The sequence below is a fragment of the Eupeodes corollae genome, chromosome 1 (assembly GCF_945859685.1).
Source record: "Eupeodes corollae chromosome 1, idEupCoro1.1, whole genome shotgun sequence".
NCBI classification, from domain to species: Eukaryota; Metazoa; Arthropoda; class Insecta; order Diptera; family Syrphidae; genus Eupeodes; species Eupeodes corollae.
This window is the reverse complement of record NC_079147.1, coordinates 155,618,167-155,644,516: the sequence shown is the minus strand read 5'-3', so window position 1 is coordinate 155,644,516 and position 26,350 is coordinate 155,618,167. Positions and strand designations below refer to the sequence as shown.

The following is a 26,350-nucleotide window of genomic DNA, read 5'->3' as shown; positions in this document are numbered from 1 at the left end:
CCTTAAATAGGCTAACAAAATCGGCTAAGCAATGTGGATTGGCCATCAATCCACATAAAACAGAATTAATACTCTTTTCGAGAAGATATAAAATTCCTCAGATTAACCCACCCAAGATTAGAGGAATACCATTAAGCTTTTCCGACCAAGCTAAATATTTAGGCCTCATTTTAGACAAAAACTAAATTGGAAGGCAAATATTGATGAAAGAGTAAAAAAGGCTACTGTAACGCTTTTTACTTGTAAAAAGGCCATAGGATCAAAATGGGGCTTCTCGGTAATCAGACCAATACTCATTTATGGAGCTGTCGTATGGTGGACCGCACTGGACAAGATGGTAAATATAAATAAGCTCATCAAAGTCCAGCGGTCACTTCGCTCAACACCAACCGCAGCACTGGAAGTACTTTTAAATCTAACACCTCTTGACATCTTCTCCAAAATGGTGGCAGCAAACTCATGTGTAAGGCTTAGAGCCACCTCTCAATGGACCAGTAACAATACTGGACATTCTACTATTCTAGGCAGTTTCAGATCTATCCCAGATCGCTTAGACTATACCACCCGAAAAATGGTATTCGGTAACAGCTTCCATGTGTCCATCCCTTCAAGATCCTCCTGGGAAGAAGAGAGACCTCTGGAAGACGATGCGGTACACTTCTATACAGATGGTTCAAAGACCGATCACGGAGTTGGAAGTGGTATCTTTTCGGAACAACTGAATCTCAGTCTATCCTATAGATTTCCCAATCAATGCAGTGTATTCCAAGCAGAAGTAATGGCGATTAAAGAAGCACTATCGTTATATCTTGTAAGGATATTCGAATCTTCTCAGACAGCCAAGCCGCTCTTAAATCTCTCGCGTCTGTCTCCACAAACTCTCAAACAGTCCACGATTGTCGATCATCTCTGAATGAGAAGACGGAACAATTTAATATTCACCTCATTTGGGTGCCGGGCCACAGAGACATTCCGGGAAATTTTAAAGCCGATGAGGTCGCCAAAAACGGAACCCTTCTGCCTAATGTTAGACAAAAACATAACATAGGAACAAAACTTTCTACATGCAAATATCTTCTCAATCAATATGCTCTAGAAACAACAAATGCTAGATGGTCACAGAGTACCACGTGCCTAGCAACCAAGCAAATAAGGCCAAGTATAGACTTAAAACGGTCAAAAGGCTTGATATCAGTGAGCAGACAAAGTATAAGCTCTACAATTGGAGTAATAACAGGACACTGCCTCATAGGAAGACATGCTCTGAGGCTAGGGGTCTACACAAATGACTTCTGTAGAAGCTGCATGGACGAGGAGGAAGAGGAAACAGTCCAACAACTTCTATGTACATGTCCAGCGCTCTCCATTAGAAGAAATAACTTTCTCGGTAATCCCTTCTTCGATAACACCAGTGAACTGGCAACGAAGTACGAAATGGTTTGTTTAAGTTCATTACTCTCCCATGAGTAACCTCATTAGTGGTATCACAATGGAACCTTGAGGTCTACGTGCGTCAATGACATCTGGACAGCCACTCCAACCTAACCTAACCCTGTGTTGGTGTTATTTTTTTAAGGTAGAGTTAGTTTCGGTGTGGCTGTCAAAATGGTATCCAAATCAATTTTGTTTGTTTATTAAAAACTGTCAATTTATTAAAAAATTGTTTCTTTACTTGTATAAGAATTACTTCTTGTACAAAGTACATCTTAAATATCGTGAAAATATTTCTTACAAGAAGATTTATCCAATCAAAAATCACCATAATGAAACTGACACTTGAATATTTTATTGACGTTTGTGTAAGAGGCAATTAACACAAATTTGATCCTGTCAAACCTAAGGTAAATTTTCTATCTAACTACATGAAATTTTACCATAATAATATTTTTAATTGAAAAATTACACATTCTTATTTGAAAATGAAAAAGCTTAATGAAAAAATACCAAAATTTGATCCATCAACCAAGAACATACATAAGAACAATTTTTTTTCAAACATCTCGATGAAATGAAATAAGTGAAATTTTTTTGATTTAGTTATTTTGGGGGTGTTAAAAACATTAATATAAACATTAATAGTGCATACATTAAAAAAAAAGTATTAACCAATATGAAATATTAGGCGATGACAATTAAATTTGTATCTGTCAAAACAATTTATACGAGTCTGAAAGTCTTATTACGTTAGTGTATCCAATCGAAAAAGTGTCGTTCTTTACTTTCGATTTGTTAAAAAGAATTTACACAAAAGATTTACCAAATGATAAACTTAACCAGATGGTAAACTTAATTAGTGTTTTAGACCCATGTGTGAGAACCAAGTTTTTTATAGGGATATCATCCTAGTTTTAAAGTTAAACTCGAGTTTGTCAGTCTTTCATAATCCCGTAGTTTACTTTGAGTAAACCCTTTAAATTCGGTAAGTTAACTCTGGTTTAAATACAAATGTTTTAATATTTTTGACAGATCTTATTCAAAAAAAAAAAATAATTTCCTATATTCATTGTGAATAATAAAAAAACAACAACTATTGGCTGTCAACCAAAATGTCAATTTCGATAGTTTTTTTGACAACTGAATCGATAACTTTTTTGATGTTCGAATGGTAGACATGTGCATTCAAGAGGACACAAGCGTCCACAGGTTTTTCTCAAAACCAACCTCTGTCTATCAACTCCTACTCTCACCTCAACATCGGGTGCCTAGGTACCTAACCTTATCCAGACGGCAGCAGAGGAATTCCCGACGGTGGGGTCTACAGTTCCAGTAAGGTCGAACTACTTAGTGAACACCTTATAGAGCTTCTTCGACTCATTCGGTGCCCAAGCCTAAAAGGAGCGGTTTTATTCGGCTCCCCATCCTTGGAGTTATACTTATGATCTGGCCCGCCAGGTTAGGGGTTGTGCTTTCATATTGACTTCCTGGCCACGTAAAAGCTTTCATAGTTGCGAAGCACCAACAAGTCTGGGATACGGACGGATTTACTGTTGACAACCAACGCAAACGAATTAAGGACAACGAATTTCGGATACGCACGTCGAATGTTAGGTCACTTAACAGACCACGTGCGGCCAAGGAATTAGCTTAATTAGAATTAGACCGCTATAAAGAAGACATCACCGCCATCCAGAAAATACGATGGATGGGCCGGGCAAAAAAAAAGGATGAAAAACTGCAATATTTACTATGGTGACTGCTACCACGAAAACAAACAGCGCTTATTTGGATGTGGCTTCGTCATTGGAGCCAGTCTTATGCAAGAAGTCTTGAGCTATAGGTGCATCAATTAGCGCCTCGTGACCATACGCATCAAGGCTAAATTCGGCAACATTACCCTGATATGCGCGCACGCCCCACAGAAGAGAAAGACGACAACACCAAAGATATGTTCTTCGAGCTCCTAGACAAAACATATGAGCAGTGTCCTCGCTACGATATTAAAATAGTCCTGGGCGATTTTAATGCCAAGCTAGAAAGGGAAGACATCTTTGGTGGAATAATCGGGAAGAACAGCCTTCACAACAACGGATTCAGGCTCATAGATTTTGCTGCGGGGCGAAACGTCATGGTGACAGTACGCGTTTTCCACACCTCAACATCCACAAAGGAACTTGCACTTCTCCAGATCAATCTACCGTCAACCAGATTGACCATATTGGGATCGACGCAAGACACGCTTCCAGCATCATGGATGTACGTACTTTCCGAGGAGCTAACATCGACTCGGACCACAAGGTAGCTCTTCGGATTTCCAGACCCAAGGCAAAACAGGGAGGTGCTAGGAGAAGGTACAACGTCGAACGGCTACAATCACCAGAGATCGCCAAATCCTTTTCCGACCGAGTTACAAGTAACCTCTCTCGAAGTTTTCTGCCGCCAACTGATGTGCTGGGTTTCAAACAGCGACCAACAATGAACCCCTGGTTTGATGAGGAATGTCAGCAGGCAAATGCAGCCAAACAACAGGCACGCTGCATAAAAGGACGAGAGCTGCTCATGAGCTCTATGAGCAGAAGAGGCGAGAGGAACGCCGACTTCTCAGAAGGAAAAAGAGAGGGCATGAGAAGCGTGCGGTCGAAGATGTTGAGAGGTTTAAAAGCAGGAATGAAGTTCGAAAGTTTTATGAACAGGTGAAACGAAATTCACAGGTACGTAAACCTAGAACTGAAGGCTGCAAAGACGAAAGTGGAAACATCATAGTGCAACCGCAGTCAATGCTGAGGATATGGAAGGACCACTTCTGCAGACTGTCAGGCAGGATGATCCATTCAACACAGCCGACGAAAGCCAACAATCCCGTCCTCCCGACTTAGACGAAGTAAAGATTGCCATATCTAAGCTGAAGTCTAATAAAGCCGCTGGAGCGGATGGCTTGAATGCCGAGCTCTTTTAAGCAACTAGAGATAAGTTGGTTAGTAGCATGCACTAACTTATCTATAAGATATGGTCGGAAGAAAGCATGCCCGATGCATCAACTATAGACTATATATACGGTAGATCCTGGAAAAAACTCAAGAACACCAAATCGACACCCACCATCTTTTCACCGATTTCAAGGCCCCATATGACAGCATCTACAGGGACGAGCTGCATATAGCCATGTCTAGTTTAGGCATCCCTGCCAAACTTGTCGGTTTGTGCATAATGACCATGGAGAATTCACGCTGAAACAACTTAACAGAACCTTTGGATGCCAAAAGGTGCTTGAAAGAATAGTGCAGAGCTCACACGTCAGCAGTAGAGGCACTATCTTTCAAAAGTCTGTCCAATTACTGGCATATGCTGAAGATATTGACATAATCGGAAGAACTCAGCGTGATGTCAATGGGGCATTTGTGAGTATTGAGGCAGAGGCGGCAAAAATGGGTTTAACGGTTAATGAGGGCAAAACAAAGTACATGATGTCGTCAAAAAAGGACATACAGTGAGTGTGAGTCGCATCTCGCATTTCAGCTCATTTTTCAAATTTCTATTCCATAGTCGTCGGCGTAGTCGAATCAAAAATATAAAACATCATCTTTCAATGAATTTCAATACAAGACATTTTTTTAAAAAATTGTTTGAAATAGAGTATGGTTGTTTGTGCAAAAAGTTAAAACCCACACCTAGTTTTGTAAAGGGTGTTTTTTAGACTTGGGTTTTTAAGAGGAAATAAAACGCAAAAAATCTAACGTTATGAATTTATTTTTATTATAAAGATAAGGGTTTGTCTTACAATTTTCGACATTTTTGGCAGCAATTGGGGCCTTAGAAAAATTGATAGTTCCATTGGATGGCCTTGCTGAAATAAATGAATATTCAATTTCGAAAAGGGCACATGACGGATTTGTCAAATACGTTTTTTTATACCAATGTGACGTAAATGGTTGTTTACACCCATTAAGATCGAAAACAGCACATCTTTGGTGTTAATTCTGCTATAACTGTCATCGCCTGTAAGTAAACGCATAAGTAAACGTGCGAATACAAAGAATCTTAATACGAGTGAACATAATGGAGTCTAGCTCCGTTTCGTTCAATTTTTCTCAGTTTCGTTAACTTAAGCAAACTTAATCAAGAGCGATCCCAGTCGCTCGCCGCATAAGTAAAATCTGACATGTAGATCCGTGAGCAAAATTGCATTATGGCTATCGGCAGTAATTTCACAAACTTAAGTGAATTTTCGTTGGGTTTTTAACATAAGCTTATGTTTGCTTATGCCTATTATAGTTGGGCCTTTAGTCTATTCATAATCAAACAGCATACCAAACACAGCATAAAACAAGTGACAGCTTTCAAAAAGACCAACTCCGAAAAAAGTATTGCCAGATTGAAAACCACATATCTAAGAAAATACCCGTTATTATTAATAATTGAGAACTTCAAAATCTCTAGTTGTAATCAAAACACCCTTTAAAAAAGTGTTGAGTTTCTATTTTAAATTAAGTTAATAGGAAAATTATGCAAAATGTACAATTGGAAGTGTTGCTCTATTGTAGGACTGTGTTCATTGTGCAATGGCAAAATGCATGCATACGTGAAACATAAATTTATAATGCTTTTAAATTTAGGTCACTAGAAATAGAATTACAGCAATTTCATAATACATTTTTAAGGTAGGTACACATTGTTCTTCTATATGCATAAACAGTAACCTTGACTTTGGTCAATATAATTAAGGTTAGAATGAACCTATGATAGAGTATTAATATTATATTTTATAATTTTATTATGAGACAATAGTATAACTTATATACTTTTATTTATGGTAAAGTGCAACACGTGTTGTAAAGGTAAATATCAAAGTGGTAACCGTATAATGCACAATAACAAAACAGGTTAGTTGTTATTTATTTTGTTTTTTTTTTTAAATTTCTCTTGATATAGATTCAGAACAAAAAATATACTGAGACTTACTGCTGCTATACCTAACTTCTATAACCCTTCTCACCAACGAAGTGCAACATCTCAATTTCTTCTTTTTTTGTTTATTTATTGCAATTAGTAGCGAGTGAGTGAGTGAGTGAATGTGTCTGCGGATGTTCTCATTAATGACGTCTGTTAATGTGCTTCTTACTTAATGTGGGGAAATTTGAGTTCACAGCTTAATTAAATGCAATATGCCAGCCAAATAGTTTGAAAAGTCTTACATTTCACAAAACAAATTAAAATATTTGTTTTTCTCTTTTTTACAGTTTTGTATTCAAAATAAAATGCAAGACTGCGTTGAAAAGAACACACAATAAAAAAAAACGTGGAGGCTTTTCTTATTTCTGCATCAGAGAATATGAAAAATAGTTGACGTAATCTATTTATCATCAGAGACGGAAGGATGATCTACAGATGTACGCAATTCTTTCGGTTTTATAAACAGCTCTTTTTTTATTTAATGTCGAGTGTAACCGAAGGTTTAGTGTGGAACTGGGTTCTTTTGTTTGATTGATTAAGTTAAACGGAATGAAACTCTATCCCGATGATGGGATTATTAGGTGAATGAGTTATCACCAGTGCTGCCAAGTTGACCTGTTGTTTAATGTCAAATTTGGCAAGATTTAATCGCTGTTGACATGAAATGAAATACAAATCTTGTCAAAAGTGTTTTGACTTTATTTAAAAATTCAATATGCAACTTAACTTTTTGTTAAAATATTTTAAAATACATTTCAACTTTAGTGTAGGCCGAGTGTAATGTGTATATAATATGGCCTAACAAAAACCATTCCCAAATCCCAATCTTATGCTGTCACTCTGCTTAAGCTACAAGGTGCACAAAACAACTGGCTGTGGTTTAATATTTGAGACAGTATGCTATATAAGTTCATAAATAATGGTCACAAACCTTTAAAAATCACCCAGTTGTGCCCAACTAGATGGCTATCGATCGAATCCGCTGTTTCAAGAGTACATAAGCAATATTTAGAACTTAAGACCTATTTTGCAATTACCGAAAACTCTTTTAAGATAACTAGTTTAAGTGATATATACAGTAAGGAAATAAATTATGCTTGTACATATGTATATGTTTTTTTTTAACCTATACTACAAGATCTTCAAAGAGTAAATAAAATATTTGAAAGTGAAACAATGGATTTTGTAAACGTGTTAGGGGATTTAGAGTTTCTTATAAACGGTGATTTTTTAAGAGCGTGAGAACTTTAAAAAAAAACGCATACAATTTGCAAAATCTCATCGATTCTTTATTTGAAACGTTAGATTGGTCCATGACATTTACTTTTTGAAGATAATTTCATTTAAATGTTGACCGCGGCTGCGTCTTAGGTGGTCCATTCGGAAAGTCCAATTTTGGGTAACTTTTTCGAGCATTTCGGCCGGAAAAGCCCGAATTTCTTCGGAAATGTTGTCTTCCAAAGCTGGAATAGTTGCTGGCTTATTTGTGTAGACTTTAGACTTGACGTAGCCCAACAAAAAATAGTCTAAAGGCGTCAAATCGTATGATCTTGGTGGGCAACTTACCGGTCCATTCCTTGAGATGAATTGTTCTCCGAAGTTTTCCCTCAAAATGGCCATAGAATCGCGAGCTGTGTGGCATGTAGCGCTATCTTGTTGAAACCACATGTCAACCAAGTTCAGTTCTTCCATTTTTGGCAACAAAAAGTTTGTTAGCATTGAACGATAGCGATCGCCATTCACCGTAACGTTGCGTCCAACAGCATCTTTGAAAAAATACGGTCCAATGATTCCACCAGCGTACAAACCACACCAAACAGTGCATTTTTCGGGATGCATGGGCAGTTCTTGAACGGCTTCTGGTTGCTCTTCACTCCAAATGCGGCGATTTTGCTTATTTACGTAGCCATTCAACCAGAAATGAGCCTCATCGCTGAACAAAATTTGTCGATAAAAAAACGGATTTTCTGCCAACTTTTCTAGGGCCCATTCACTGAGCACGAGCTGTATTTTATACGGTTTTACACCAAGATCTTTGCGTAAAATCTTCCATGTGGTCGAATAACACAAACCCAATTGCTGCGAACGGCGACGAATCGACATTTCACGGTCTTCAGCAACACTCTCAGAAACAGACGCAATATTCTCTTCTGTACGCACTGTACGCATTCGTGTGGTTGGTTTAATGTCCAATAAAGTAAACTGAGTGCGAAACTTGGTCACAATCGCATTAATTGTTTGCTTACTTGGTCGATTATGTAGACCATAAATCGGACGTAAAGCGCGAAACACATTTCGAACCGAACACTGATTTTGGTAATAAAATTCAATGATTTGCAAGCGTTGCTCGTTAGTAAGTCTATTCATGATGAAATGCCAAAGCATACTGAGCATCTTTCTCTTTGACACCATGTCTGAAATCCCGCGTGATCTGTCAAATACTAATGCATGAAAATCCTAACCTCAAAAAAATCACCCTTTATTAATTTTTATAAAAAAAATTGTAAAACCTCAATCAGATTTTGATGCTGATTCGAATTTGAAAGACTTAGAGTTACAAACTAATCCTTATCTAGGATCAGAGTGCGAGGAAAAACTTAACGAATTGAAGATCAATTCGGAAGTTACCGACGAAGACATTCATATTTTTAGAAAAAATGGCAAGAGTTTTATTATCAAGCTTATACAAGAATTACTGCAGAGAGTGCCAAAAAATTTAAAAATTCTCAAACAGATCAGCATGCTTTCTGTCGACACCAATGGCGGATCCAAGGGGGGGGGGGGGTCATTTTCATAAAAATTGTTTCTAAGAAAAAGAGCAAATTTTCAGGTTCTTAAGAAGAAACCTTGAATAAGAGATCATGAATTTTATAAACTCGCCTTTAATTTTATTTTTACATTTTTTTGACACACATAAATAGTGATGATTGAAGTGTTTATTCCTGCGACATATAGGAATTATATAGCAAGTTTTGCATAAGTAAACAATTTCAAACTAGAGTTTTTAATTAAATATGACATTACGGCGGTAGCGATCCGAAAAAAGTGGGTACCCCGATTCTATTCGTCTGTCTGTCTTTCCTATTCCCAACAGTCTAAGCAATTGTGTTGATTGAAATTAAGATTTTTAGTGTAAGGAGTTTTTTTTCATTTTATTAATACGAAAAATAACAGCAGTTCTCAAACAAATTGTTCGGTTCAAGAAGTGATTTTTCTAAAACTTTCTCTAAATTTTGTGTTCTTAATTTGGCTTCATTCTACAATAAAAACATATTTTCGTATTGCTCCAGATGGGTACCATTCAAAAAACCTTAATTTTGTTTTTAAGTTTTCTCAAGAACTTATGAAACGATTTAAAAGTCTTTTCTTTCTGTGCAAGCTCTTGTCAATGATCAAATTGATAATGATTTTTATGATCAAAAATGTATTTTTTTTGATTTTTAATAAAATACTAATTTTGTTTACAAAACTCGATATTTCAGAAAGGGGACAACATTTTTTGACGAAATTTTAATGTAAAATGTTCATATATTTATAAGCTCTTTACTTAGCACTTATACCAAAAATATTTTTAAGACAAAATTAAAAATGATTTTCGAAAAAAAATATGTTAATCTACTTTTTTTGACAAATAAAAGGGCATTTAAATTTTGGAGAAAAACTTATTTTGCAGGTTCATTTTTAAATCTTAAAACATAGGAAATATTTTTAAACAGACTTTTTGGAAGAAATTATCAAGTTCTAGCGACCCAGTTGAGAAAGTCTCCAAAAGTTTTAGCTTTACGACTTAAATTTGGGGATATGGGCTTAAAATAACAATTTGGAGTTTCGCGAATTAAGGAGCCCAAAAATAGCACTTAATTACCCCATCATTAGTTTTTTAAAATTTTGTTTGGTTTAGAAAGTCTCCAAAAACTTCAACTTTGTGACTCATTTTAGGGGGTAAAGGGTGGATATACTAATTTGGAGTTTCGCTAACTTAGGAGCCCAAAAAGAGCCATAAATTACCTCATCATCAGTTTTTTGAAATTATGAACCTAAAGGTGTGGTGTTTCCAGCTTGACGTCAAGCTGGGAACACCACAAGTTTGAGGGGGAAGGGATTTTTGAACCAAGTCGGGATTAGAGCACTAAATTAGCCCAAAAAGAGCCCTAAATCACCCCATCATTAGAATTTCGAAATTCGATTGTGGTGTTTCCATCTTTACGGACTTAAAACTGAGATTCAAATACGAATTTCAATAATACAAATGTCCAAAAAAAATCAAGTGATACTTTAGTTAAATGAATGGCTAAGTGAAAAACAAATAAATGTTTCATATCTATTGATATAAACGCTTAGAAAAGTGTAATTTGTGAGTACTACAAAACTTTTCTTCCCAACTTATTTGTTTACTTACCTTACTTTGTTTTAATCTAATTTTTTAGAGAAATTATGTACTTAAATGCAGCTATTTCCTTGAATTCAAAAATCAAACCTTTTTGTCTCTACAATTTTTAAGTTTTTTTGACGCCTTTATAAGATCAAAATAAAAGTAAGCAGACTGATAACGAGAGTATTAAGAGACTCCCGGAAATTGATTTCGAAAAAACTACATCAAAAAAAGCATGACATTTTTACATATCAGATCCTCTCACATTTTCTGGATTTTTAAATTTTTGCAGTGTTCTTAGCATTAATAGAAATTAATACAAGAAAAGTGTGTTTTGTTTTTGGAAAAAAGCAACATTTCAAAACAATTTGCTAGATTTCTGCGCGAAATGCACCAAAAACCCTCGTATTTTAGCTCTTAAATATGGCATATTTGTAAAACTGTTGGAATCTTGCGAGTGCTTTCATATGAGTCATCCAAATTAAATAGTAAGACCATACCTTGCTGGACAGCAGTGTTCTAAATAATTTGGTAACTAAAGTTGTCATTTTAGCAATTATAAAAAAAAAAATGTTGTTAGCATCCTTTACAAAACATTAAAGAACATTTTTAAGCGGTGTGTAAAAACTCATCTAAGTGTGTGACCCCCCCCCCCCTGATGAAAATTCTGGATCCGCCCTTGGTCGACACATGTCTTTCCCAAAATAAAAGCTCATTGCTTCCAGTTCTGGAAGAGATGAAGCTTGACCCTGATTCAAAAGAAAAGATTTTAAGCCAATGGAGCAATCTTTGTTTCATAAAATAGAAAAACATAAAAGAGACGGTGGCTTTCTGGTGCGAAGTTTATTCGCATAAGGATGCCAGTGGAGAAAATCCATTTAAGGAGGTGGCAAAGTTTTCTTTATCAATATTGGTTTTACCAATTTCGAAAGCAGAAGTAGAAAGAATTTTTAGTCAATTAAGTTTGATTAAAACGAAACAAAGAAACAGAATGCAGCTGTTGTTAGCTAATTCTCTTTTGACGATAACAAATCATTTGCGCAATAAAAACTGTTCCAATAACTTTGCAATTCCTGCAGAAGTAACAAAAAAAAGTTGGAACTTATGCTATACACAAAAATATAGATATAAGCAATGAAATTAAATCTGATAGCTCAGATTTTGAAGATCTTTAACTTTATGTACCTTTACCTTAACTTAAGTACATAGGTACCTATTTTTATATAATAATAATTTATGAAATATTATTTGTTTAAATTAGCTCGTTCAATTGAAGTTGAAATCCTTTTTTTGTTTTGTTTATAAATAATAAAATATGTTTATGTTATCATTAATATTTGGTGTTTTGATATTTGACTTTTTTTACTAGAAACCAAATTTTCAAATACTCGACTTTTTTTTGACTTGATTTGGAAGGGACAGATAAAGTCAACAAATCAGAATTGACTTTATTTAGAATTTCGACTTGGCAATACTGGTTAACAAGTGTTTTGTTTCGAACAATGAATTTAGATACTGACCTACGTAACCGTCGAAACGCTACGATTTTCGTATACTAAATCAGGCCTATCTCGTATTTCATTGTAATCGAAAACTTTTACGAATCCCGAAAAAAACTAAAGGGTTGTCCATTTTACGGTTCCAAAAGTATAGGGCTGGAATTCGACTGAGTTGTTAAACCAATTTTTTCATTTGAGTGTCTGACATTTACGAAAATGGATTGCTTAACTGTCGCACAATGCATAAAAATGATGATTCTGCCACAGAGATATATCGTGCTTTAAGAGGAGACTATGGTTTACATAATATAATACAAATTGTGAAGAAATTTGATGAGACTGGATTGGTTACGGATAGTGTAAGGCCTTTGCATCATCGTTTCGCTCATACCGTTGAAAATATCGCTGCTGTAATTGAAATTGTTGCCGAAGACCCGCATGTGTCGATTCTTCAACTTACAGTCTTCCATTCACCGATCTAGGTAGACTGAAACAAGATATACCTACATACGTAGTCCTGCCAAAAGATCTGTCGCTGACTTTTAGGACGCCAAACACCAGTTGTATGGATCTATTGTTTTCCCCAAAATACAGTATTGTGCAAAACCTAAGCAACCATTTCGACATTGCGTTTCAATATTGTTTTTCCCATGCTTTGGATAATAAAAGAGTTGTCTTTTTATCTTTATATAAAAATAATAACATTACAAACATTTTCTAAAAATGAACTTTTCAATACTTTGTATAGTTTCCCTTATTTCTTAGGACTTCAGCACATCTTCTCGGCATAGAAGCTATTAAATAAGAGATGACATCTCGTGGTATGTTTTTTCATTGTTCTTGTAAAGATTTAAAGAGCACCGCCTTGGATTAAAAGCGTTGCCCAGCGACTCGATTTTTGAGAATCCCAAAAAGATTTTCAAAGGGATTCAAGTCTGGTGATTGTGCCGGCCAATCAAGAACTTGAATCCCATTGTCTTCAATCCACTTTTTAATTAGCTTCGATGTGTGTTTCGGGTCGTTGCCGTGTTGAAACACCCATCGAAGCGGCATATTCCAATCGAAATATGGTAACATCTGCGTTTCCAGGATACGTTTATATTCAAATTTGTCCACACTGCCACCCCCATGTTAAAGTGACATTGCAGTATCTTGGATTGAGCCGTTGACCCTTACTTCTTCGCACGTGACATATTCCATCAGACTGTATCAAATTAAACTTTGATTCATCGCTGAAAAGTACCGTTTTCTATTTCTCAACGGACCATTGGTGATACTTTTTTGCAAAATCTAATCTAATTATTTTAAATAAGCTAAATGTTTAATTGAATACTTAAATTGAGTTAATATCATAAGACTGAAACACAACCTTTATTTTAAATGTTTTTTTTTTTTGTAAGCAACGGTTTTTTGCACCTTCGAAGGTCATTTTGTAGGACACGTCTAACGGAGTGCTTGCATCAATATTAAGATTAAATGAGTGTACTACTTCCTTTGAGCTGATGAACGGTTTTTTTGTATTATGTTACAAATTTGTTCATCGGTTCTTCTTGTTGTTTTACGCGGTCGACCTCCAAAATTTTGATTTTCGACGCTTCCCGTAGTTTCAAGTTTTGTAATCAACAGTGAAATAATTGACTTATTAATGTTATATTTCTTGGAAAGTAAAATTTGTGATGCCCCACGATTATACTCATTAATTATTTTGAATCGTACTTATTTCGGGACATATCGAAAAACAAACCGAAGCTGGGCCTTAATCGATCCAAACTAATAAATGACATTTTTCACACTCTTGTTGATTGCATTCTGTGCCAAATTTTACTGTAAAAGCCCCGTTATCAAAAATTCTCTTACAGTGGAAACGAAGTTGCTTACATTTCGCACATTAAAATTTAACAATTTTTTTCTATTTTTATTTTTTTTTTAATTTGAGAATGTATATTTTTATAAAAAAGATAAAAATACAATAGATGAACATAAACCTATAATATCACATAAATTGCGTAATTTAATATCGAAAGAATCGAAAACCCAATTTTGAAATGTAAAAACAAAATGGTTGCTTAGGTTTTGCACAATGTACAACTGTATATATTGTTGTACAGTTAAATGAAATACGTGAAAGGATAAACATCGAAATACTGCACAAATGCAGTTAAACTTCCACTAAGATTTTCGAATTGCTGAAACCACTCAAAATGTCGAAAAAAATTCATCTATCGCGCTATAAAATTATGGCTCGAGAAACGAAAATATCCGCAGGAACGATGTCGCGTCTCATAAAACAAGACCTTAGGCTTGGCGCTTAGTGAAGAAGTACTGGATAACGCCTGGCTGAGAATCTACTCAAGATAAAAGCGACAAGTTTGAAGGTGTTACTTAAAAGACACGCAAACGGAGGACACAAACATATTCTTTTCACAGATGAGAAAATTTTCAAAATCGACCAGAAATTTAATGACCAAAGCAACAGGATTTATTTAGATACAAGGAAACCGGTGAAAAGGTTGGAAAAGTCCAAAGAGGCCATCATTCAGATTCAGTGATAATAAAAATTTGCAATTTTATGAGCAGCGAGTAATAACACGTGCTTCCAAATATCAAAGAGATTGTGAATCTTTATGTAACACCTTATTTGCGGGCAAGCGCTTGATTTTTCAGCAAGACTCTGGCCCAGCTCACAACGGAAAAACCGCCCAACTTTGGCTTTAGGACAATTTACTGTAGCTTATAGGCCGCAGAAGATTGGCCCTCGCTCAGGCAGCTCGGATTTTAAACCGCTGAACTACCGTTTATTGATTTCTTTCATAAAAGACAGCAGCAAACACTTTTAAGTGGCTATAAAACTCGAAAAAAAAACCAATCAAAATAAGGTTTTAATTCATTTGATAAAAAAAGGGGCTGGCATGCGACCCACATTGATAACTTCAAATCCCGTCTGTCGATTTTTCTTGCTTAAAAGTTTGTAGGTTTTCGTGTTGGGTTAAAAAAGTTTTTAGTTGAATTATTCTTACAAATTTTTAAATTTCCAATAATATTTTTCATATAAAGAAATAGTTTAGTTTGAAAATCTAGTTTTTTTAAATAGATTTTAAGTCGAAAACAAATTTTAACCAATTTTAGTAGCATTTCTTAAATTTTTACAAATTGGTTGCATGAAATTAATTTGAGAGATATAAAGAACCGAACATCAATTTTTACCAAATCTGCGCACTTATTTCTTGCAGATTTTATTTTCTTATGAAAAAATGGACTGTTGGATTTTTATAAAAAAAAACTGCTGAATATCGAAAACAATATTTTCTGTTAAATAAAAAGAGCTTAAAGACAATATGTTAAATTTTTGAAAAGCTATTTGAGTCGAAAGTAAATTTTTACTAAGTTTTAGTATTGTTTTTTTGTTTGGTTTTTATTTTTTGTAAAAAAAAAAAAGATTTTTCTTAAATTTTTACTGAATGTTGAAAACAATATTTTTTAAAAGAAAAAAGTAGTTTAAATCAAAAATCTCAAAGTTTTGAAAAGATATTTGAGTCGAAAATCAATTTTTTACCAACTTTGAGCAATGTTTTTCTTAGGTTTTTATTTTTTATAAAAAAAACTTACTATTAGATTTTTCTCAAAATTTTACCAAATGTACGAACGTTATTTTTCGTTGGGAAAAATTGTTTTGGAGATAAAATCATTTTGTATTCGCAAAATTTTCGAGGTAAAACACTTTTTGTTCAGTTTTTTTTATTTATAAAAAAAACCGTTAATTAGATTTTTTTCAAAAAATATACTTGTTTGGTATCACGTTACAATATATTATATAAAATTTAATTCAAGTCTCTAGTGTTTTTGGTTCGTACGATATTTAGGGTTAACCAACATTTTCCCTTTTTTTTAAACTGCTATGGTAAGAAAACCACCCACGCAATTTTCTTGAGAGTTCTAAAAATCTTTCATTTCGACTCTAGGGACCTTGAAACGTCGAGAAATGTCAAAATGTTCAATTTGACAAATCGGCCGAATTGTAATAACTTCCTATATGGGAAGTTGATAAATTAATATACCAACATCTGCACGTTCAACATAAAAGCGTTAAACTTTAAATTTTAAGGATTGACTTGTTCAGGAATTCTTTTAACTAATTTTTCAATTAATTGGTGTTGAGCACAGGCCCACTCAGTGTGAATCCTAGTCCAAGGTTAGCCAAAAGTTTTCAGTGAATGATTGCACCGCCCCAGTCTTATTTTCAAAAGAGTCCATACATTTTCTTTATTGGTTAGGTCTGGACTTTTGCACTGGAAAAGTCTGCCTACCGTGAAAATTTTTTACGAACTTAGTGACATGCTCCATTATGTTGAAACAAAACTTCTTCTTGTTGATATATGTTTTCGTTCACAAAGCCTGGAAAATATCTTATTTATTAATCTTATTTCTTCATTACTCCATTAATTTTCACTAAAGGTCCGACATTCCACCAAGTGAAGTAGCCCCAAACTTATTACCTTCCTCCGCCTTGTTTCGTTGTTTATTTCAGCTAGTGCTTTTGAATGGTTTCATATGGTCGGTGCCAATAGTATTGGAATCGGATATTTTGGTTCCAACAAATCACTCTTTTCCAGTCTTCTACGCTCCAATTCCTATCCTCTTTGTCAAATTTCAGGCGAAAGGCTACATTTCTGGTTGAAAATGATTTTTTTGTTTTACTGCCGATGTCAGACCGAATATCTGAAGTGCTCTACGAACTGTCCATTAGCTTCCATTTTTGTAAATCAATATTGAAGCTTCTTAAGGTGTGGTCACTTGCATAGTTGCCATCGGCCACTCCACTTTCGGGTCTCTCTGTCGGTAAACTATATCGTTCGTAATTTTTTTTACATCAGGCGCGCTTACATTACTTAAAGCACTGCTCGATTGGAAATATGTAACTCTGCAGCTATTTTACGAGCTGAATAATTCTTTTCTGTCATTTTAACAATTTGGTTGATTGACAAAATTAATGTTACGAAAATGTGTTCAGAAATAACCTCCCAAGTGAAACACCTTTAAACCAATGATGATTGATAAATTTTACTTTTACTTAAAATATGTTTTCAATTTTTTGTTTCTTAATAATCAAAGGATCAACATTTTAAACGATTTAGTAAAATATTAAAGCCATTTACTAAGCTTAAAAGAGGATATTTTAAACAATCTTTTAACGATTTGCTACTAGTACTTTAACTTTTGGCAATTTGCTCAATCCATATGACAACTGTAAAATCGTTCTTATGAAAGCAGTGGATAGAATGGTCCAGTCAACAGTTGGGAGTTCCAATTAAAAGGTCGATTTAATCGTATTTGCTTTGTTTATTTTCACGAACTGTCACTCTTTAGACATTAGACGTTTTTAAATGGAAGGCAATCAGCAATTTAATAGTTAACTAAACGATAAGAAAGGTTTAAAATGTTGGATTCTGTTAGTATATTGCTAAATATTAAGCAAATCGCTAATTACTGAAGTGTTAAACCCTTAACAATATGTTTTTAAAAACTTTGCACCAAAGAGTTTAAACTGAAACAAAATGTTTATGGCTTTATTTTTGCGAACTTAAAACCCCTTTAAAGTCAATTTTTAGCATTATGTATCCACATAATGCTCGCCGCTGCAAATGTCTGGTTTCACAGTTCAATTACAGATGTGTCTTATTTTATTTACATTCCTTTGAAGTTATGATACTCGTTTGTGATACTCATATCACGGCTATAAAATGCTTAAGATCACAATATAAAGTTAATTGGCTTCAGATATAATTTTTTGGTTTAGAAATTTCATTTCTTCTTTTTTATATTAACTTGTTTGTCGTTTTTTTCCATGAACTATAAATGGTTGTGGTTATACTTCGTCTGGAATGCGTGTGGTTTATAGTGATATCTTATAATGATCTTTCACAGCTCGTGTAATAAATATAAACCAACGGAAAATTTTGATAACGCATTTTGAGTAGGACATAAATGGTCTGGTAACTTTTTTTTATAGAAAGTTGTTCTTGTTATTTTCGTTCAGTTAAAGGACTTCAGACATAACATAGCTTCACGATGTTATTTAATATTTAAATTATATGATTGAAGTATAAGGTTTTTAAGAATACAGGGTTTTTGATGATTGATGATGACTTCAACGACGACTTTGGTTTTCACAAAACAGACACAAATTAAAGATTTCATAACAACTTACCACTTACCAAGCAAATTTGACAGATGTGATTGTACTACATCCTGTCGTTAGTGGGTAAATAAGTTTTCAAATTGATTCGATCGGCCACATTAAACATTCAGAAACGGAAAGTTTTGAATTGTTTGATATCATGACACGATACAACTCATAAAATATTTTTGATAATGATGCATACAAAAAATCTTCCATTCCCAAAAATTTCTTTTAAAGTAATAAAATTGTTATTCAATTAACAATTAATGAAAAGATTTAACATAAATCACTGAAATGTAACAACATTATTATCTATTCGAATTTCTTATGAATAGTTTGGGTAGCAAACAAAAAAAACTATGTTTTTGTTTTTCTATTGTTTTTACGGGCCATAAATTCACACTTTATTAGGAGCTCCTTTTCAAGACATATCTTTCTATCTAACGTTGCTTTATTGATATTGTTCATGAAGTGACAAATTATGTAACATTTATTATGTTTATATACATACATAAGTTATATACATATGTAAACCATGATAAAGCCTTTTATTTTAGCCGATTGTAATCTATAACAACAAACACTTTACCTCTAAATGAAAAAGAAAAACCTACAAAGTTCTGGAAATCGTTCTCGACCAGGATCTTTTTTGACAAATGATAACTGAGTGTGACTGGTTAGATGTTAGTGCCAGTTATTTCATTATAGAAATCGAATTTTGGAAAAAGTCAATGCTGCGTTACGAGAAAAAGCTACTAGCTCTATTTTCAGGAAGCCCATTCTGAAAATCGGTTGAAAATTGTCTTTCTTTAATTCAAAGACTTAACTTGAATAACAAAAGGTTTTTTAAAAAGGAATTGACAACTTTAAAAAAAAAAACTCAAAACCATTTAAATTATTTCAAAAACTTTTATATCAGCTTGAAGTATAAACAAAAGATTTTATGAACAGAACTCAACTTCGTTGATGTGGCCAACACCCAATTTCCTATTATTCGGTCACGTTTTGATCCAAACGGCCGCTATTTCGGCGATGAAAAAGTTTGACAAACTGCACCCAAAAGTTAATATTTGCGGATGAAGTGGTGATTCATGAATAAAATCTGAATTTTTTGCTTATTGGCGTACTTTAGGTTAAGTTAGGTTGGAGTGGCTGTCCAGATGTCATTGACGCACGTAGACCTCAAGGGTCCATTGTGATACCACTAATGAGGTGGGAGAGTAATGAACTTAAACAAACCATTTCGTACTTTTTATAAAGTTAGAGAGACGTTTTGTGTCAATCGTTGCCAGTTCACTTGTGTTATCGAAGAAGGGATTACCGAGAAAGTTATTTCTTCTAATGGAGAGTGCTGGACATGTACATAGAAGTTTTTGGACTGTTTCCTCTTCCTCCTCGTCCATGCAGCTTCTACAGAAGTCATTTGTGTAGACCCCTAGCCTCAGAGCATGTCTTCCTATTAGGCAGTGTCCCGTTATTACTCCAATTGTAGAGCTTATACTTTGTCTGCTCACTGATATCAAGCCTTTTGACCGTTTTAAATCAATACTTGGCCATATTTGCTTGGTTGCTAGGCAGGTGGAACTCTGTGACCATCTAGCATTTGTTGTTTCTAGAGCATATTGCTAGAGAAGATATTTGCATGTAGCAAGTGGTGTTCCTATGTTATGTTTTTGTCTAACATTAGGCAGAAGTGTTCCGTTTTTGGCGAGCTCATCGGCTTTGAAATTTCCCGGAATGTCTCTGTGGCCCGGCACCCAAATGAGGTGAATGTTAAACTGCCCGTTCTCATTCAGAGATGATCGACAATCGTGGACTGTTTAAGAGTTTGTGGAGACAGACGCGAGATATTTGAGAGCGGCTTGGCTGTCTGAGAAGATTCGTATATCCTTACAAGATATAACGTTTTCCTTGAGCCAGGATAGTGCTGCTTTAATCGCCATTACTTCTGGACACATGGAGCTTTTACCGAATACCATTTTTGGGGTGGTATAGTCTAAGCGATCTGGGATAGATCTGAAACTGTCTAGAATAGTAGTATGTCCAGTATTGTTACTGGTCCATTGAGAGGTGGCTCTAAGCCTCACACATGAGTTGGCTGCCACCATTTTGGAGAAGATGTCAAGAGGTGTTAGGTTTAAAAGCACTTCCAGTGCTGCGGTTGGTGTTGAGCGAAGTGCTCCTGTAATGCACATACCTGCTGACCGCTGGACTTTGATGAGCTTATTTAGATTTACCATCTTGTCCAGTGCGTTTCACCATACGACAATATGGTACAATATAGTTGGCGTACTTTACAACGATGAAAATGTTAAGTTTACTTAATAAATTGACAATAATAGTTCGATGACTAGTGAAAGGATGCGTTCACAAATTCAATTCAGAATCAAACTCGGGGCTTTCTATAAAAATGTGTCTCAATTTTGTTTTTCATTAACGCGAAAATGGCAGAAACAATAATTTTATGAAAGAATTAAATTCAGTAGTCCGTAATACAACGTTGGTTAGAGTGAAGGATAACCAACAATGAAACTTTTCAATTCAATTTAATTTCAATCAAGAAGAGAGTCGGAGACACAACGGAGCCATTGGGGACACCAGCATTTTGTTTATGAATTTCAGACTTGATCTAATCTAATCTAATATAACTTGTAATTAGAAAGGTAATTTCTAATCCAACGAAGAAGAGTTTCATCAACACCAAAAGCAACATTTTCGATAAGAGAGCTTGGTGCCAAACTCTATCAAATGCTTTTGAAATATCAAGTGCAAGATATTTCTTAATCTGAAAATTAATCAACGTTTCCATTACCTTGGAAAGAAGGGACGTAAGTGCAATTGGACGATAGTTTGGGGGGGAGGACGATTCTACTTTTTTAGGGACAGGCTGGACAAATGCAGTTTTCCATCCACTCGGGAAGAGACCTGTAGAATAGGACAGATGAAAAAGCTTACGCAGTGGTTTTGCCAGCGTTACACCTTTTTAGAACAATAAGGGGAATACTATCCAGGCCAGCGGATTTGTGTAGGTCAAGGTCTTGCAGTATTCTTGCGACTGCACGAGTTTCTCACTCGAAGATTCGTCCCATAGAATCATTTACGCTCTCAAGAACAGGAGGACACATGACACTTTCCAGTAGCGTCGTTTTAACAGGGAAATGTGCTGCAAGCAAATAAGCTTTATCAATCGAGCTTACATGGGGAGTATCATTGTGGACGAGCGTTGGAACCGAGGATGACGTGGTCTTTTGTACGTTTTTAACAAAAGACCAGAAATGTTTACTACCTTTGGGACATTGTAGTATTTTTTGCCTTAATTTCTGATAATGCAAAAATTTTGTTCGTCTAATATGACCATTAAAGGTCTTTCTAGCTTGTTTGAACTTATTCCGGTTTTCCTCAGTCGGGTTGGCTTTATAACAACGGAAACTAACATCTCTAAACTTAGTACCTAACCTTTTTTTTACAGCTCTAATCAAATCATGAGTTCTCTTTGTGTTTGATAGATTTCACCCTATTCGGGATAAAATTTCTTATTCCACAAAGAATTAAATTTGTTACCATATCTGCGCTGGAATCCACGTCACTATCGAGGAAGAATAGTGACCAGTTAAAGTTCCTGAAGAATTCATTGAGACCGTCCCAGTTGGCTTTTCTCATATTGCCAAACAGTTTTCATAGGAGTTTTTTCTTTAACTGAGTTTTTTGACATGAGAATTTTGCAGATACGATACAATGGTCTGATGTTCCTAGAGGCGGTAATACACATATTGTGTATTAATTAGGGCCAGAGGTAAGAAAGAAGTCTAGGGTGTTGGCAGATTGACCTGCAACGTCAGGGATTCGAGTTTGGCTCATCGACAAGCTGAGTTAATTGATTAAACTCAGCAAAGATCTCAACATACCTTTCTTCCGGTGTTGACTGGCCAGAATAACGAAGCTAAGAAGAAATGTGTACATGGAAATCGCCGCAATGACTATTACAGTTTGAGGATAATGGGCAACAATTCTTTGAATGGAGTCAGACAGAGCATCAAATTCGTTAAAAATTAAATTTCTGTCCAGATTTGGACTTCGATATAAAAAAAATGCGTGGATGATGAGCTTATTCACCGTAAATTTTAACCACATGAAACTGAAGTTTGTATGTTAGAGCACAAACCTAGCTGAAGTTGGTACGCAATATAATTTCTTATACATTGTATATTGCTAACGGTTCTTGACATTGTAAGAAGAAAGGGTATTTCGCACACACATAATTTTCTTTAAAAACCTTATACATATTTTGATTCTATAAACCTTGAAACGTCAGAAATGTCAAAAATTTAATTTGAAAAATCGGACCCATTGAAATAACTTCTTTTGTAAAATTATTAGGAAACAATCTAGTTTTCGAAAGAAACTTACGTCATTGGAATGCGGCGGACCTGAATATTGAACGTCTCAACCTTGAATGCATTCGAGTCAGTCGCGGTGACCACTTGCCCGAAATTATTTTAAAAACACAACAAATTCCAGGCCATAACATTAAATTATATTCGTTTTATTTCTGCTTAAAAACCACACGTCTAAAAACACTCCCTTTACCTATCCGGCTTTTAAATTTGTTTAGTTTTCACAAAATGAAAACAATCGATCGTGTCTTGCGTACAGAACATACAAAAAAGCAGCCAATTCGGCACGTGTCAAAATGCAACTTATTTCAGTCTATATCTACTCGTACTGATAAGAAATATTGAGTTCAAAATTAAGTTTGCCGGTATTTGTTTTTGTATAGTAAATCACACCGGCTATTAATTGATTAACCTGAGGTATTGCTTCGACATGTGTTAAAAGTATCATAAATTGTATTCTCCGAACGACCGGCAAACATTTTACACCAGATTTCAATTAATATCTACTCCATTTTTAAAAATTAGTTAACTGTAGATTTTGTGATTAAGTTTTGAATTTATATTCCAGAACAGGTTAAGCTAAACTAGCACCTTTAAGCTTTTGAAGACAAATGACTAAAATTTTAATTTACTTATTATTTTCCACATTTATTTAAAAAAAAAAAAGAAGACTTACAAAAATCAGAAGTACTCCATATTTTTCATAAAAACATTTTTTCTCGACTCTTTTGTTTTAACATATTCTTAAATAAACTCGCAACTTTTTACAAAATTAAGACACCGTTTTGTCAACATATGTCTGTACATACGTACAAATTACTTAAATTCTTTAAATTTAAAATTTTAGTAAAAATTAAATCCCTAAAGCTACATAAAAAAAGTGTTTTAATTTCTCGATTAATTATTCTTCATACAAAAACGCTAAATATATTTAAGAGAAATCTGTAATATTCTCACGCGCAACGCATCTATAGACGAAAAACATAAAAGTATACAAAATAACCATAGAGACGAAAAATTGCCAAGAAATAATATCGATTTTGCTCTGTGTACCTATTTTTTTGCGTTGCGGAAAATCAATATTAGGTAACTAGCCTTTATTTCTTCAGACTTATGCATTTTTTTGTTTCCAAAACTGACAGATTTCCGGTACCTCGGGGTTGCTCTAATTTAAAAAATCCCCCTTTTAAGTTAATTTACTCTCCTCAATATAAACAATAAATTCAATTGTCATAACTCAAATCACGCTGGCAATCCGAATTGGATAATTTGATTTTCTTATGCATATACATGTGTCTTTACAAGAAACCCAAAAAAGATTTTTAAAAAATCTATTTTTGCTGCAACATTTAATGCACGTAGTCTTGAACTCATATAAAAACATAAATTAAGAAGCATACACTTTTGAAGATTAAAAAACAAAACAAAAAAAAAAAACAAAAAAGTCTACACTGCGATGTTAATAATAATTTAAATAAATCAATTTTTTACGTTTCTTCTCTTTTGTAGGTATATTTTTGAAACACAGAAAACTAATTCAGTGTGGGGGTGTTTTGAATTGTATCTACTAAAACTAAAACTCACTAAAAATACAAAATGTATTTCCATCATTCTTCGTTCTACCTAAAATAACCCGCATGTCTATTTTCGAAAAAAATAATATGTTAACTGCATTAATATATGGACGCGCACAACTTCCGTCCCAAATCAAATTAGCGGTAACAGTTTCTTTTTTGCGTTCCCATATCCCATTAATCCATAAAAGGGGTGTGTTCGTTAAATTGTATTTTTAATTTTTATTTGGTTAAGAACTTTGTACTTTAATGTTGTACTTACCTAACTAATATATTTAAAATATAACAAAGTTCCACAAAATATTCTGAACTAGATAATTTGGTTTGTATTTAAAAGTTAAGTTTATTTGTAAGAGAAAATGCTAATTCTTTTCTTTTGTAAGACACAGTTTTTTTTTTAATTTTATTCGGTATAATTTTCTTAATGATTTTTCCCGCACACGCAATAATCCCCACTCTAAGATGACTAGCCTGAAAGCGATGAGAAACTCCACTGAATTGTATGTTAAAAGAAAATTCACCCCAACATCGACGCGACTATAAGAAGAGAGATGAGTTGAGCATTAGGCGAAAAGAAAAACAGTTGTCAGTTCACTCACAGTTGGACTTGTACCGTGTAGTCTAGGTACGTTGTACGCTTGCTTGCACCTAGTTAGAGTGATGTCATGTAATTTATAGGTATGTAGATGTAGGTATATTTTTGTTCTACATGCAAGAAATACAACTTTCTCAAGTTGCCACTTGCTTTTGCTATTGGCATCAAATTCGTATTCGGGTTTATTTTATTTGGGTTTGTTCTCTGTCATTGCGCACTATCGTCCATTTTTGTTTAACTCAAAATGTAGCATCCAGTGTTACCAAAGTAAAATCGTACACAACAATATGTTGATATGTATTTAAGACGTCAAACATTAAGACTCAACGAAAAAGGTGATATTTGTCGTTTTTCTTTTTTAGTTCAGAGCAGAGCTCGAACTGTCAAAAGAATAATTGTGTTTCTTTTTGAGCTCTGATCGTTCAGAGGTTCGAATTCGTGTTTCTTTTTTAGTTCTGAACATGTTCAGAGCACGCTCTGTGAGATCAGAATAAAAAAAGAGGCTGGGATGCGACCCACACTGATAACTTCCCATCCCGTCTGTCAATTTGTCTTGCTTAAAAGTTTGTCTATATGTACTGGTATCAATTTTAACCAAATTTGCGTACTATTTTTTGTAGATTTTATTTTTTATGAAAAAACGGACTGTTGAATTTTTATATAAAAATTACTGATTATTGAAAACAATATTTTCTGTGAAATAAAATAAGTTTGAAGCCAATATTTTTAATTTTTGAAAAGCTATTTGAGCCGAAAGTAAATTTTTACCAAGTTTTAGTATTGTTTTTTTAGAGTTTTATTTTTTGTAAAAAAACTGTCAATTCGAATTTTTTAAAAATTTTACCATTTTTTACATTTTTTTTAGGTTTTTATTTTTTATAAAAAAAAACTGTAAATTCGATTTTTCTCAAAATTTGTCCTAATGTTGAAAACAATATTTCTTATAAGAAAACATAAGTTGGAAGCTATTATCTCAAAGTTTTTAAAAGATATTCGAGTCGAAAATAATTTTTACCAACTTTTGTTAATTTTTTTCGGTTTTTATTTTTTTGTACAAAAACTGTCACTTCGACTTCTTTCAAAATTTTACTGAATGTTGACAACAAGATTTTTTGAAAGAAAAAAGTAAATTAAAGCCAATATCTCAGAGTTTTGAAAAGATATTTGAGTCGAAAATCATTTTTTAAGAACTTTTGTTAATTCTTTTTTCGGTTTTTATTTTTTTGTAAAAAAAACTGTTAATTCGATTTTTTTCAAAATTTTACTGAATGTTAACAACAATAGGTTTTAAAAGATAAAAGTAAATTAAAGCTAATATCTCAGAATTTTGAAAAGATATTTGAGTCAAAAG

The 26,350-nt window shown here is 34.1% G+C and overlaps 1 protein-coding gene across 2 annotated transcripts in view; it reads right to left on the bottom strand.

Moving 5' to 3' along the window:
• Nucleotides 1-24,942, bottom strand: part of LOC129938338 (dihydropyrimidinase) — a 68,758-nt gene extending 43,816 nt beyond the window's left edge. Inside the window, exon 1 of one of the 2 annotated variants that reach the window (XM_056045819.1) lies at nucleotides 24,667-24,942. The gene's annotated coding sequence lies outside the window, so the exon portion shown is untranslated. The remainder of the gene's footprint in view (nucleotides 1-24,666) is intronic. The other variant, XM_056045818.1, reaches the window with a different exon arrangement.
• Nucleotides 24,943-26,350: the final 1,408 nt, after the last annotated feature.